The sequence below is a fragment of the Jaculus jaculus genome, chromosome 12 (genome assembly GCF_020740685.1).
Source record: "Jaculus jaculus isolate mJacJac1 chromosome 12, mJacJac1.mat.Y.cur, whole genome shotgun sequence".
Lineage (NCBI taxonomy): Eukaryota > Metazoa > Chordata > Mammalia > Rodentia > Dipodidae > Jaculus > Jaculus jaculus.
In genome coordinates, this window is record NC_059113.1 from 97,997,019 (window position 1) to 98,013,313 (window position 16,295).

The following is a 16,295-nucleotide window of genomic DNA, read 5'->3' on the forward strand; positions in this document are numbered from 1 at the left end:
AATGTTCCATTGTGACCAGCTAGAGCTTAAATTCTTTAATTAAATACACATACTAATTTGCAATGTTATAGTCATCTCTCCATATGTATTTAACTGCAATTTCCTAAAGAGAAACACTACAAGGATCAGCTGAGAAGGCCCCTGGGGAGAGATCAAATGAAGAAGAACGTATATTAACACCAAACTAAGAAACGCATACACAAGACAAGACCAAAGGTCAAAATGAAGCCAAACCTGTTTGTGGTCAAAATATACTAGTCCTGGGCTAGAGAGATAGCTTAGTGGTTAAGGCACTTGTCTGCAAAGCCTAAGGACCCATGCTCCATCTCTCTCCAGTTCCCACATTAGCCAGATGCACAAAGGTGAGCAAAGCGCAAGATCGCACATGCCCACTAGGTGGCACAAGAGTCTGGAGTTCAACTTCAGTGGCTGAGACCCCTGGCATGCCCATTTTGTACACACACACACACACACACACACACACACACACACACACACACGTACATACATACATACATATTTATATATGCCCTCATGGGCATGGTGGTGCACACCTTTAATCCCAGCACTTGGGAGGCAGAGGTAAGAGGATCATGAGTTCAAAGCCACAATGAGACTACATAGTAAATTCCAGGTCAGCCTGGGCTAGAATGAGACCCTATCTTGAAAATAAATAATGCACAAAAACTTAAAAAAAAATATTAGTCCAAATGCACAAGGTAAACTATCAACTTTTCAGTGTCAGCATGCTCTCAGCAATGTATCTAAAACAGCCTAAGTAAGCACAGGAGAAAAGGACAGCATAACTGTAAGGTAAGGTTGTATTTCAGTATCTCTTTAGATAATACATCATGCAGTAAAATAGTAAAAACAGATTATTATTCTTTGGAAAGTGCCACTCTCACTTTGGTGAAAAGATGAGCATACTATGGCTCAGTGGGTAAATAAAATATACATATAAGCACAAGTTCAAAATAAATTCTATTAAAATCTGACATAGGATGGGGAGATGGTTCAGTGGATAACACAACCATGGCTCAAGCCTGAGTATAGGTGTTTGATCCTCAGGCCCCATATAAAAACCGGAACCGGCGGCAGGCTTCTGTGATCTTAGCACTCTCACATTAAGATGGAGGCAGAGACAGGAAAATTTCCCAGAAGCTCTCAAAGAGCAGTGTGAAAGAAAGGAAGGGAGGGAGGAAGGGAGGGAAAGGAAGGGAGGGAGGGAGGGAGGGAGGGAGGGAGGGAGGGAGGGAGGGAGGGAGGGAGGCAGGCAGGCAGTAGAAGAAGAGCAAGACTTGAGAGCAACCCTGCCTCAAATGAGGTGGACCTGAGAAGATTGACAAAGTCGTCCTCTGGCCTCCACAAGCCATGGCATGTGTGCACACCCTCCCATAAACACATACACCCATACAAACAAAGAAATAAACAAGTCAGGCTAGAGAGATGATTTAGTGGTTAAGGCGCTTGCCTATGAAACTTAAGGACCCAGTTTGATTCTCCAGATCCCACATAAGCCAGATGCACAAGGCACACATGTGTCAGGAGTTCATTTGCAGTGGCTAGAGGCCCTGGTGTGCCCATTCTCTCTCTCTTTCTATGACTCAAATAAAAATATTTTACAAAAAAGAAATAAATCATTTTTAAAAAATTGAGTTGCAGATGGTTCAATTTTATAATTGTTACTAAAAAATACTATTGAATGGGTGCTATAAGAAAGGAATTAAATATTTAAAAATAACTTCATGGAGCTCAAAAATGATAAAAAAGATTTTAAACTAGAAAGGATCAGTATTAACATATAATCACTTATACAACTGTTGTAAATTTATTTAAATTACTTGAACATAACCTATTAGAAAAATCATACTGCTGTATTCAAGCATATGAAGTATTAATACATTTTCAGGGGTCTTTAATATGTTTTAAATTTTTTAATAAATGTATTCTTCAACCAAAAACAAGCATTCTATTAACTCCCGATCTTGAATCAAGTTAGTCAGTATCTTGCCCAAATCAATACAGAAAGCTTGGTTTTCATAAAGGTAACAGAAGTCACTCTAACCCTTAGCTACAAGCCCTCACCAGATGATCATCATTAAGATTATCGGGACTCCAGACTGCAGAGCTACATAAATGTGTCCTATTACTACATGGTCAGTCTGTTGGCAACTCTGCCTCTCCAGACATATGGCAACTGTTGCCCTTTGAGGTCTGAAGTCAAGTCTTTAGGGAATCTCAACGTCTGCACTGAAATTACGAGGAACATTCATTACACACTGCTGGAGGGAGACCATGAAAGACTTCCATTAAAACTATATAAACAGGCTAATTATTTCTAAAGATTTTTAAGCTGTTGAGTGTAGTTTGTAATTAAAAGTGTTTATTAATTGAATTGTATTTTACTTTGGGTTTTCTCCCTTCCAACCCACCCTCACCTAAATTATTGTTTTAAACCATGAGTTGCTCAGTTTTCTTCATGCCCCCCCATCTCTCCCCACAGTACATTTCTCATTTTGTAAGAATGATCAACGTCATAGAAGAGAATTAAATAACCTCCTGCCTCTAATGTTTTTCTATAGAATACTATAAACATTTTCTGTATAAAGTCATTGTTTCAATTCAAATTTGTTTTCTTATAATTTGCATGAGAACAGCATGCCCTATTACCTTACACAGTCAGACCTACTTAGAAAGATGTAACTTTCATATTTTTCTATTTTCATCTAAAATTACCTCTTTCTAATTTTTTTCATTTTAAGATTGTAGTCATAAAAATTATAAGAAAAAAGAACATAAATTGCTAGTCAATATATAAATAGGCATTTATTAGCCAATATGCATATATGAAAATGAATGAAGATTTAAATGTTTAAGGTTGCAAGAAGACTATCCATAGTTTGATGTCTAAGAGTTCAGAGAAACTGGGTACCTTTTACCTTGCCAGAGCTCTATGAAATATAAAAAAAACAAATATTTTCTATTTAATGATTGTTGTCATTTTAACTGTTTAAATGACTGCATTCTTTTTGACTTGAAAGAATAAAATCATTATTATTAAGTTTCACAACACTATTCACTATTACTAAGTTTCACAACAAAACAAAGCTACTACTGAATATTTATTCCAGTAACAAATCTTTATAAATATTAGGTAAAATTCACTACCTTGCCTCAATCATTTCTTGAACTTACATATGTGTTATTTTCTGACAGCCCATTTCAAAAAAGCAATTACAATCTCAATTCATACATAAAAGACAACATAATCAAATATCCAGTTTAAAAGAATAAAAATCTTTAAAAAAAAAAAACCCAGATTACCATGATTTATATGTATGCCTAGTGCTGAAGTTAATTACAAGTAACCCAATAAAATAGTGTCTTCATTATTATACAGCTAGTAATAGCTCTAGATGTAAAAACCAGAACTCTTTCTGCTGACTTTTGTATGCCCAGTCCCATAGCACACAACATTAAAAATTAAACATGTGGTAAATAAGCCCACATACAAAACAGCATTTTTAACTAAAAGCAGAAAACTTTCCTGCTGTTTAACTGTTTGGGATCTTCTACTCTGCACACTGACCGCTGTGAACTCACAGATACTATGTAATACATTGACAAAAAATGTTAGGAATAATACAAAATAAAATTTTAATTCCAGTGTTCAAGTTGAATTTCAAACAAAAATAAAAGGAAAATAACATCATCTTAGATTGGTATTCATTAGATTTTCTTGCTTATGCCATGAAATATTTTCAGAACTGAAATTTTTCAAACATTTTACTACAGATACCTATAAAACATTGGTCTCTAATTTTAAATATACACTGAAAAACATACATTACAAATTACAGTAATTTATTATATTGTCAAAAGCCATAATCTACAGCTAAAGAATCAGTAACTCTTTTAAAATATTTATCAATGCTTTTAATTAGTTATTAGCTGATACTAACTATGGTGCAAAAGTAGTAAAACATGTTTTGGATAAAAAGCCATGAATATAAAGAATGTAAGCTATTCTTTGACCTACAGCATACTTTAAATAGGAATACATGGTGAACATTCCTAATTCAAAGGTATGAAATCTGAAATAATTCAAAATTGGAAAATTTTGCAGAGTCAACATGACCCTCAAAGTTATCACAAAAACTGAACGTATCAATATATACAGTGTTCTGGTTTAACACATGAAAAATGTGTTTAAAAATATGAAAAAAAAAAGAAAATGGGTTAGACTGTACATATAACTACAAAAGAAACAGAAACAATCACAGGCATGAAGGAAATGGGTTAGATTTTATTTGTAAGGGCTAGGGTTAGGTTTGAAGATATGAAGGCTATTGGTTTTTTGTATGCTAATTCTGTGTCCTGCCACTTCACTGAAAGGGTTATGAGATTTAACAGTTTTCTGGAAGTTTTCAGGATCACGTATGTATACATATCATATCACCACCATACCAATAACCAACATGATGAGAAAGAAATCAAGGAAACAAGCCCATTCATACATGCATCAAAATTTAAAGGAAGAAATAAAATATTTAAGAAGAAATCTGATCAAGAAAATACAAAACCTCTACAATAAAAACATTAAAATAGCCAGGCGTGGGATGCACACCTTTAATCCCAGCACTTGGGAGGCAGAGGTAGGAGGATTGCCATGAGTTCAAGGCCACTCTGAGACTACACAGTTAATTCCAGATCAGACTGGGCCAGAGTGAGACCCTACCTCAAAAAACCAAAAAGAAAAAAAAAAAACAAAAACATTAAAACATTGAAGAAATTGAAGAAGACACCAGCTGATGGAAAAACCTCCAATGCTCGCCAACTGGAAGAATATTGTGAAAATGGTAATCTTACCAAAAGCAATCCAGTTTCAATGCAATCCTGATCAAAGTCCCATTGCAACTCTTCACAGAAATAGAAAATATCTTACAATTCATATGGAAAAATAAATATTAAAGATTCAAATGGAAGCACAGAAGACTGGATAGCCAAGGCAACCCCCCAAAAAAGAGAATGGTGCTACAGTGCCGAAGTGCCAAGGGTAACCAAGGTAACCAAGTGGGGAAAGCGCCTGCTGTGTGTGCACGAAATCCTGAGTTCAGATTTAAAACCCACTTAGAGCTGAGCCACCCACAGTACTGCAAACGTCTTTAATCCCAGCTGTCCTAGGGCAGATGGGAGGCAGAGACAGGAGACTTCCCAGAAGCTTGTACACAGTCAGGTCATCAAAACCAGTGGTGAGCAGTAAGACCCTGCCTCCATCAAGAAAAACATGTGTCATTAAGAAAACAATGTACTAGAAAAAACCACTACACACTGCTGGTGGGATGTAACCGTGCCTAGTTACTATGAATGCCAAAATGGTGGTTTCCTCCCCAGAAATTAAATCTGCACTCTTAGAGACTTAGCAGAAGGACTGGAAGTATCATACATATCACAGAGATAATGGCCTATCACTGTTCCTGCAGCACTACTTATGACAGCAAAACTATACAACTAACATGGGTGTCCACTGACAGAGAAATGGATAAAGAAAACGCGGTGTATACTCACTATGGAAATTTTTCATCCACAAAGAAGAATGAAGTTATATAGTTTGCAAGAATATAGATACAACTAGAGATAATAATATCATATCAAGCAAATCAAGCCAGTCTCAGAAAGACAAATACTATTAATTTTGTTGTTGTTGTTTTTTCAGGGTAGGGTCTCACTCTGGTCTAGGCTGACCTGGAATTCAATATGTAGTCTCAGGGTGGCCTTGAATTCATGGCAATCGTCCTTTTTCTGCCTCCCAAGTGCTGGGATTAAAGGCATGCGCCACCACACCCGGCTTAAATACTATTAATTTTATCTCATTTGTCATTACTAGACTTTATATAGATAGAATTGTGTGTGTGTGTGTGTGTATGTATTAATATTATATGACATAGAAGTAGAAATGAAACAATCTATAGAACTAGAAATGAAACAATCTAAGGGAATGAAGTGAGCTAATAAAAAAAAAGGGGAGAAAGCCAGGCATGGTGGCGCACGTCTTTAATCCCAGTACTTGGAGGCAGAGGTAGGAGGATCACCATGAGTTTGAGGCCACCCTAGGACTACAGAATGAATTCCAGGTCAGCCTGAGCTAGAGTGATACCCTACCTCAAAAAACCAAAATAGGGAGAAAAAAAAAAAAAGGAAGAAAGACAATAAAAAGAAATGTTGTAGGTATATACAATGTTTTCAGCTGCAAAGAAAAGTTAAGTGTTAGGGACAGTGCTCAGTGGTTAGAAGCACTTGCTTGCAAAGTCTGCACCCCAGGTTCAATTCCCCAGTATCCACATAAAGCCAGATGCACAGAATGGCACAAGGATCTGAAATGTGGTCACAGTGACAAGATGCCCTGGCACACCCCATACTCCACATACGCTGCCTCCATTCATTCTCAGTCATTCATTGACTCATTCTCTCTCTCCTTCCCTCTCTGTCTCCCTCTCTCTCTCTCTCAACTAAATAAATAAATGAAACTGTTGGGCTAGGGTGATGGTTCAGTGGTTATAGGCACTTGCTTAAAAAGCCTGCCAGACAGGTTCAACTACCCAGTACCCATGTAAGCACAAAGTGGTGGGTGCTTGCATCTGGAATTCATCTGAAGTTGCAAAAGGCCCTAGCATGCTCATGCACTCTCTCTCTTTCTCCCTCTCTATCTCCATCTCTCTCTCTCTCTAAAATGAACAACAAAAAAAGAATAATTAAATTGTGACATTTGCAGGACAAAAAAAAAACAACAGTTTCAAACAAATGAATTGACCCAAGATGTCAAGTTTACTAGTAGTAGAGGAAAACAGTTTATTAAAATTCAAAAAAAACTCAACCATCACAGCATCATCCTGCTTCAAGTTTGTCTTAAAACCCTGCTCAAGTCATTTTTCCTTACTCCTTCTGAAACACACTTCAAGCAGCTGAGGCACTTCTACTTTAAACACAAATAAATAGCTTCAGGCTCTGATTCTTATTTCAATCAGGCCTAGATAAAAATTGTGTTAATACTATATACAGTCTTCTAAACTTTCATATCATAAAATGGTGATTTGATAAAAAAGGAGATTGACTATAAAGAGTGCAACAGAGGAACTACCTGAATGATTATGACATAATCATTGTTCCTTTCTAACATTCTAAATGTATGTCAAGGTACAGTGAGTGGTTCTAGGTAACAATCTGAATTGAACCATTTAATTTTTATCAGTAGTTAAAACATTTTACAGAGACAATAAGATTTAAAACTGGATCCTATGAAGTTGGAAAGGCTGACTAATCTTAACTCTGATTACTCTTGGCAAGATTCATTAATAAACCATAAATATACTGTGAGAAATATGCAAGACTTGAATATAGCTGAGTCTACAGTATCATCAGAGGATTTGGTATTAAACAAAGGTAATCTCAGACTTGACGCCTTTGATCTACTTCTCCCGTAACGACGTAACTTTAATAGACTGAGGGAAGGGAGGAGGGAAGCACTCAGCAAAAGCAAGCAGTCATAGTCACGACACAGGCACGCTGTGCATGCTCCCAACGACAGCAAAATCAGAGAAACGAGATAATCAGGATATTCCCATTTCTGTGTTCTGCCCTTTACCGCTCCTCTTAATCCCAAATTTAAGACAAGTTGTAAAACAGCAGGGTGCCAAATTAAAACACACTTTATTTTCAGATGTCTCCATACTCATAGGCTGACTTCCTGTCAGGAAGAGTTCCCCTTCACCAAATACCCCAAACAGCAGGGAACTTGAAGAATTAAGTGCCAGTTGATATTACTTTGTTTTGCATTTACCACCCTTGAGAATAATGTTCAAAGATGTCGTAACACAGTCAGCATGGCCTCATCCTTCTGACTAGACTCCCAAGCCACAGGGAGTACTGCCACTTCCACAAAATTTACCTTAAAAAGCCCGTTTCTAAGTGCTTGTGTGCTGCTGAATCAACAGGACGCCAACATTTCATATTAAATTCTACGTCTAAAGAGAAATTATACTTTCCTTTGGAGGTACCAAGCATTTTCATTAATATTATGGAGAGATCTACATCCAGTATAAAGAACAATTTATGCTCATTTATATCACTTTACTTTAAAAAAAAACATGTTAACGTTTTGCTTTTGAGAATTAATCATTTACTTGTTTATTTTGATGCTTGTTACATCTTTGTGGTTGTATAGAGGCAAATATTTCCATCTTATACTAGCAAGTGAGCCAGGCATGGTGGCGCATGCCTTTCATCCCAGCAGTCAGGAGGCAGAAGCAGGAGGATCATTGTGATTAAAGGCCACCCTGAGACTACACAGTGAATTCCAGATCAGCCTGGGCTAGAACAAGACCCTGCTTCAATCCCCCCCCAAAATAAACCTTATAAAATTTTTAATCAAATAAATATTTTCCATATATCATATGGCTTATTTCCAATTCTTTAACATTGTTCATGCTCCTAAGCCTTTTCATGACCAACTCAGCCATAGTCTGCAGCTCTGAGAGACTGCTGGGGCGCGCTGAAGAAACCTCTAACGCCTGCACACAAACTAAGCAAGCTCCAAGCGCCAGCGCAGAGCACCTGCTTGTTCCCCTTTGTGCGAACAGCAGCAAAGCCCCCACGCTGCTCAAAGGCAAACTCGGCGCCTTTTTGTTTAATCTCTATGTCAGACACGATGCTATCGGTTCTTATCCCATCAGGATCTTCCCTTATCCCCACTAGTTGTCTTTAAGTGCACTGTAAGGACAAAGAACAGTAACATCGAAAGGGAGGGAGGAACATCATAAAAATGTTGAAATACACAATTATACAAATCCTGTTTGGGCCATGCAACATACAAATTGCTCTTCAAGAAATCCGCTGCGCCTAAAGTGCTGTTTATCTTGTAAGAGGAGGTTGATAACAAAGGAAATACACTACTTAAAGCCTGTCACGGAATACATTTCAACATTTAGTACATTTTGCAAGTTTGTTGCTATGTATGCAAGCAGCCTTGAGTATGGAGAAAGAAAATGATTTCCTTCTACTTAAATACAGACTTGATTCTTCCTGAAACCCAGACATATATGCAAGATGTTAATATACTGAGGGTAAACATGGTATTTTTCAAGAATGTGGAGCTCAACATTTGTCACACTACCTTGTAAGCAGGAGTATTACCTAAAGTGAATGCTGGGCTTTATCTAATAAAATAGCTTAAACATCATGGAAGAAGACCTCAAAAAAAGGGGAAAATCTAATTATGCAAAATTTCTTCAAAATGGATCATTAGGAGGCATTATGATAGCATAAACCTCTAATCATTTGAGAAACTGAATCAGATGGAATAGAAGTTCAATGTGAGCATGACCTAAATAGGAAGACCATGTATCAAAAATACATAAATGAATGAATAGAACAAATGGTCTTCAATAATGTCTCCTTTTCACTGATATCTAAAGCTGATCAGGGGCTGGGGAGATGACTCAGCCTTTATAGGCACTTGATTGCAAAGGCTGTTTGATTCCCCAGCAGCCATGTAAAAGCAGACAGATTCCCCAGGACCCATGTAAAGCCAGATACACAAAATGGCACATGTATCTGGAGTTTGTTTGCAGGGTTGAAGACCCTGCCATGCCCATTCTCTCTCTCACTCTCTCTCTCAAATAAGTAAAAATAAAAACATTTTTAAAAAATGACCCAGGTTTGAATCCCCAGTACCTATATTAGCCCAATGGACAAGGTAGCCCAAGTGTCCAGAGTTCGTTTGCAGTAGCTAGAGGTCCTTGCATGCCCACTCTCTCTACTTGCCTCTTTCCCCACCTCTCTCTCTCACACATAAATCATTAAGTAAATAAAATACCTTAAAAATGAAAATAAAATGATCAGTAAGAGTATTCCAAATGTATCATTTCTAATATACTGTGCAAAAAAATCATAATTAGAGTTTGAAGACTATATAAAAGGCCTAATTAATCTTTCAGATAAAGACAAAACTAGAATAAAATAATGATTAAATACAATCTACTCTCCTCATTACAGAAAATTCAAAACATGAAAATTAATATGAATAATAGGAACTTTACCTAAATAAAAATACATTGATTTATTCAATTAGCTAACTATTAAATGTTTACTATACTGTTGATACTGATTATGTACTGAAGACAAAATGAACACAATTGGGGGGGTGTTGTGGTGGATCTGGGCTTGGTAGCACACACCTTTAATCCCAGCATTCAGTAGGCTGAGGTAGGAGGATCACTAGAGTTCAAAGCCAGTATGGAGCTACAGAGTAAGCTCCAGGTCAGCACAGGCCACAGTGAGACAATGCATGGGCGGGCGGGGGGGTAGAGAGACATGACATGGTTTCTTACCATCAGTGATTTAAAGTTTAACAAAAAAAAAAAAAAGAAGAAGAAGAAAGAAATTATAAGGGGCTGGAGAGACAGCTGAGCATTTAAGGCACTTGCTTGCAAAGCCTAAGGATCCAGGTTCAATTCCCCAGTACCTAAGTGAAGCCAGATGTATAAGGCGGCACATGCATTTGAAGTTCATTTGCAGTGCCTGGAGGCCCTAGCATGCACATTATCCTTTTCTCTCCTTCTCTCTCTCTACTAAATAAGATAACTTTTAAAAATTATAAGATAGGGCTGGAGAGATGGCTTAGCGGTTGAGTGCTTACCTGTGAAGCCTAAGGACCCCGGTTCGAGGCTCGATTCCCCAGGACCCACGTTAGCCAGATGCACAAGGGGGCACACGCGTCTGGAGTTCGTTTGCAGTGGTTGGAGGCCCTGGCGTGCCCATTATTTCTCTCTCTCTCTCTCTATCTGCCTCTTTCTCTCTCTGTTCTGTCACTCTCGAATAAATAAGTATAAATAAACAAAAAATTTTTTAAAAAAATTATAAGATAATATGGTAAACACACAGAAAAAGCTCTCAGGTACTTAATTGAATTGTGATGTTTGTATTGATACCATGAGCTCAAAGTTGGGAGTATCTAAGCCAAGAACTAAACATGAGTAAAAGCTAATAGGATTTGGAATTTTTACCCTAGTTTAGAGTAAGAGGCAAACATATAGCTTGAATGAGAACTTTTGAAATTATTTTTGATTCATATATATATATATATACATATATATATATATATGAATCAAAAATAATGTATTATTATTTTTGATTCATATATATATATATACATATATATATATATATGAATCAAAAATAATGTATTTTCATCAAATTAGTCCTCATTCCTCTCTTAGTTCCCTCCCACTAAACATCTTCCAAGTACTCCCCTTCTTACTTTCATGTGTGTGTGCATGCATGCACAGGTGCGTGTCTCACTCTGAGTTGCTTGCAAGGGTGGGGAATATTATACCCAAGCAGGGGCACCTTACCAGTGGCTACATCATAAAGAACATCACTCCTCCTCCCCCAGGATTTTCATTATATATGGAATGCACAGAGATTCTGATAACATATTATGGTAGAGAGAAATGAAATCAAAGATTGACTTCAGATCATCTGAAGATCATTAACAACAATGGTTCCAAACACATGCTGCAGTTACCTTCACACAGCCAGGGTTTATTTCAGGCTTCCAGATTCTAGGGGAAGTCCAGTCATGACAGAGGAAGCCGGCTCGCTCCATCACACATGATCGTGCATCCACAGCAGAGAGAGAACTGCCAGGACCAGCAAGCACCGACAGCCAGAGCCCGCGATGGCTCTCAACACACCTAGTCGGACTAGACTCAAGATCCACCCCTAGTAACACACCTCCCCTAGCAGGGCTGTGCCTGCTGAAGATTAAATGAGAAGCTTAACCAAAAATACCTCAGGCTATGGGGGAACATACATTCATCTTCAAACCACCACAATAAATCATCTTTAGACACTTTGGACTCTTAAAAATATATATAGCAAAGTTTAATTGCTATAATTAGGACCAATTCAATATATGCAATTTCCCATTAATAGAAAATGTATTCGGGTTTTGGTGTCTAGGCATCATACTAAAAATTAAACATGATCAAAGAGTACAAGTTATAATGCTAGTCAAAAATAGTTGATTCAGAGCAAGGGATATATAGCTCATCTGGTAGAGTACCTGCCTATTGTACAAAAAGCCCAAGGTTCAACTCACAGCACCTCATAACCTGGGCATGATAGCCAGCATATGCCTGTAATGCCAGTACTCAGAAGACTAAGAACGGAAGATGGCAAGTTAAAGGCCAGCTTATGCCACATAATCACTAAGACAGTCTGGGCTACATGGCAAAACCCTGACTAAGAAAAACAAAAATAAACAAAAAAAAAATTTCAAATTTGAAAGAGGAACATTCTCAAAAAAAGAAGCTTGTACCAAGACAGAAATAAGATGGCATTTTCTGGAAACTTTAAATATTTCAGAATGTTAAAAATGAGGTTTAAAAAGAAAATCTGTCTCATTGTTTGACTGGCCTACTTAGAATCAGATAGCCATCACAAGTACAAAAAGAAAAAGTCAAGAAAGAGTCATATATTCTAAATGGCTGAATTCAAAATAGAGAAGAAACCTAGAATTAAAGGGAAAAGATGGGGGAAAGGTACATTTTATTATAAAAATTCAGAAAACATTAAAATTGTAAGAATGATGCCAATTCCTAGTGTGACAACTACAATTCTAAAACTAGTAACTCAAAAATACAGTACCATTTAAACAAAAAAAGATCGAACCATAAGCATCATTTCCTTCATATAAAGAAAGTATTTCCAAAAGTATCAATAAAATATACTGACTTTAAAAACTTTAAGAAAAATCATCCTAAACATTTTATTTTACTTTTTCTGCTAATTAATTATACAGACAGGAGGCCAGACTACGTGGTGCTACTTGTTCTTCTATATACTGTATGCATTTCTGATAAATGGGAAAAGAACAGATGACCTGGCAGAAGGCTCAGACAATAAGAAGTGATTTACAGGACATGAATGCTGCTACCACAGGATTTATCTGACAGCCTTCTCCGATAGTGGACTGTTGAGTATCCGATGGAATGATTTCTAGTCGAGAAAGTCTTCTACTGAGTAGCCATACACATTATTTATTTATTAGATGTTTTGGGTTGAAACCATTTTTAAATGATGCACTTCACAATGCACAGTCATAAATTCTGCTTTAAACCCAAGGAGGGAGGTAGTGTTATTGGAATGTATGTCAGACTGAATTAGGATGAACAACGTAACGCTTTTATAAAGTGGCCTTGAATGCAATGTCAGTCCTTCCAAAAATGATATTAATGTCAAATGAGCAAGATACAAACATTTTATAAAGCAGTGAAGTAATATTACTTGAAACATTTATTTAACACTTTCTTTAAATTCATGTCTAGCGGTTTGTGCACAAGCACCACAAACGAGGAGTATAGGTAAGTTGTAATCTTGTGACAAACTAGATATGAAATGAGGCCGAGAGCTTGGCCAACTTCTATGTGTCAAGGAACATGCACATTCTTGAGGACTATATATAGTCTTTTTAAAAGGGTATATAAAAATTGTATTTGAAAGCAGAGAAAGAGACAGACAGAGACAGAGAATGGGCCTGTCAGGGCCTCTAGGCACCACAAATGAACTACAGATGCATGTGCCACTTTTGTGCATCTGGCTTCACATGGGTACTGGGGAATCCAACATTAGTCACTGGGTTTTGCAGGCAAGCACCCTAACCACTGAGCAATCTCTCCAGCTCTGTAAGTAGTCTTATTTTAAGAAGTAAAGGAGTTCAGGATAGGGATGTGGCTAACAGGAAAACACATGGTAGTGCATGTAAGCTTTGAGGCTCATTACCCAGTAACTAACACACACACACACACACATACACACATACACACATACACACACACACATATACAGGATTTAAATTCATCTTGGGAGCGTATATAATTCTTAAATTATTTTATATGAGATTCAATAGATGAATAAGTCTAATTTTATAAGCTTTAAATATATTTTAATTTTATTAAAAACCTAATATTGAATTTTATAAGAGCTTTTTAACTCTAATAACATTTTAGCTAGATATTAAATTTTAAATATGATAAAATATGAAATGAAACCTAATCAACTATAAGTAAGTGGACAATTAAAAATATAATGCTGGCCAAAGTTTCTAAGAAACATTCAGTCTTAACAATAATCCAAATAATATCATCTCCTCATTACTTGATTTAAAAAATTATCTTTTGTAATAAAATGTGGTTAGACACTTTGGTTTCAAAAATGTGAAAAAGAAAATAAGTTCTGAGTGGGTTTAAGAAAAATATTCAGAACATGGCTGATTGTCATGAAATTAACACCAACTAATTTGTAAAGTTCTAAATCAAATTTGCAGATGTTAAGTTCATAAGCATATCCCATTATTTATGTGATTAAAAAGGAGTTTTGACCTGATCTTTTGATCTTTGGCACTCAATCCTCTCCATCTCCTCTTAAAAAATTAATTAAAATTTTAGCAAGATGGTAGCTTTTTACTTCCTATCCTATCTCACATTAAAAAAAATTATCAATCAAATTCAAGACATCCCCACCCAATATCTGCAAAATGTTCTCCTGAAATTCAATTTTATATCTCTTAAGCTTTCATGTAGAAAAAGACAGTTCACTTCTTAACAAAATAAATCACTTTTGTGATTACCAAGTTGACCTCTTTGAATTAGGGAAATTCAAAGTGAAAAATGTAATTATCACCCTGGAACAATCTGTATACATCTGGAGCTAATTCTGGCTTCATTTTTCACATCATTTTTCACACTGGGCTACATCTTGTAGAGATGCCACGGAACTTTTGATGACCTCATAAAAATGTGCTAGGGACTTCAAATACTGATAAAGTATGTTAGTTATTCAAACAAAATCCTTGAAAATTTCTGGTTTTTGAAACCTACTCTGAATAAGTGATCTTCATGTCCCATTTGATTTGATAAGTATTAAACAGCACTGTGACATCCATGACAAATAGGTGTGGTAAAAAAGGCCATTTTTTATCATTCAAATACTGTGCTATATTAAAAGCATCTTTCAAATGCAAAAAACACAGCGCATTCACTCCTAATGTAAAAGGTTTAACTTTTTAATCAAAATTTACCTATCAAACAATTACATCACTATAAACAACAAACCCATATGCTTTTAAAAGAAAAGGTAATTTCATGTAAGTATAAGTACATGGTGATTTCTAGCTATCAATGATTTCAAATGAGATGACGTAATGAAAATTTTTTATCTAGTGAACTTCAAAAAAAGAGGGTTTTAAAGGAAATGATTAAATTATAAAAACATAATTCTCAAAAACTCTGAGAATAATAAAGACACTAAGAAGCATAACTACTCTTCACAAGTTCATTATCAAAATTCACTAGGTGTAATCTCTAGATGTAATTGTTGTTACTGCAGTGTACTGATAATACATAGTATTGATTTTTCACATCTCCTATGATTCTTTAATTTGTATTCATGAAATGTCCGTCAGCACAGTCTAAATAAATTTGGCAATATAGGCACTAAAATGAATAAATCGATACAAAGAAACATTAATTTTGTATTATCCTTATTCGTTAGGCAAGTAAACCATGAGAGTTGTAAATGAAGGTCAAAGGTGTTGAAATGGGTCAAAACCCTTGACCTCTAAAGCAATACCCTTCCTATTAAAAAAAGCTATTTTAAAGTTCTAAGTGGGGGAATTTACTACCAGCAAGATATCACTTTTAAAAGACTACAAAGAAAACGTTCAATAAAAACATTCATCTGTTTAATTACAAAACAGAAAACATCACAGGACACCTAATTTTTATTTAATTTTTAAAAAATCATTAAAGTTTACCACATTAAGTAGAGATTTCTGAAAACTGAAAGTAATGTTTGCTCTGAAGAATTTGTTTTGTACATCTTATTATAATGGTGGCCACATTTTTGTTGCTGCTTTCTCAAGTTCAGTATGTATGTCAAAAATAATTATCAATGACAAGGATTCAAGATTATTTATCACTCATTTTATAACCTCTGCACAGAAGGAAAGCAAACCCATGATTCCCAGTGGAATCAGAGTGGCACTCCACCAAGTATAGGAATAAATCTATTTCTATAACCTAAATATACAGAGCAAAGTAATTTAGTCATCTCAAGATGAAGAACATGTTTAGGTAATTCTATAAACCTTTTCTTCACATTTATCTAGCTCCCTTCTCTCACCATGGGCTTCCAAGTCATTTACTAATGTCAAAGATAAGTAATTCTTTAAGGAACAA

The 16,295-nt window shown here is 36.0% G+C and overlaps 1 protein-coding gene across 4 annotated transcripts in view; it reads right to left on the reverse strand.

Annotated features, from left to right (window-relative positions):
• The window catches only part of Lrba (LPS responsive beige-like anchor protein), a 570,297-nt gene that overhangs the window by 390,785 nt on the left and 163,217 nt on the right, over nt 1-16,295 (reverse strand). The window lies entirely within an intron of this gene.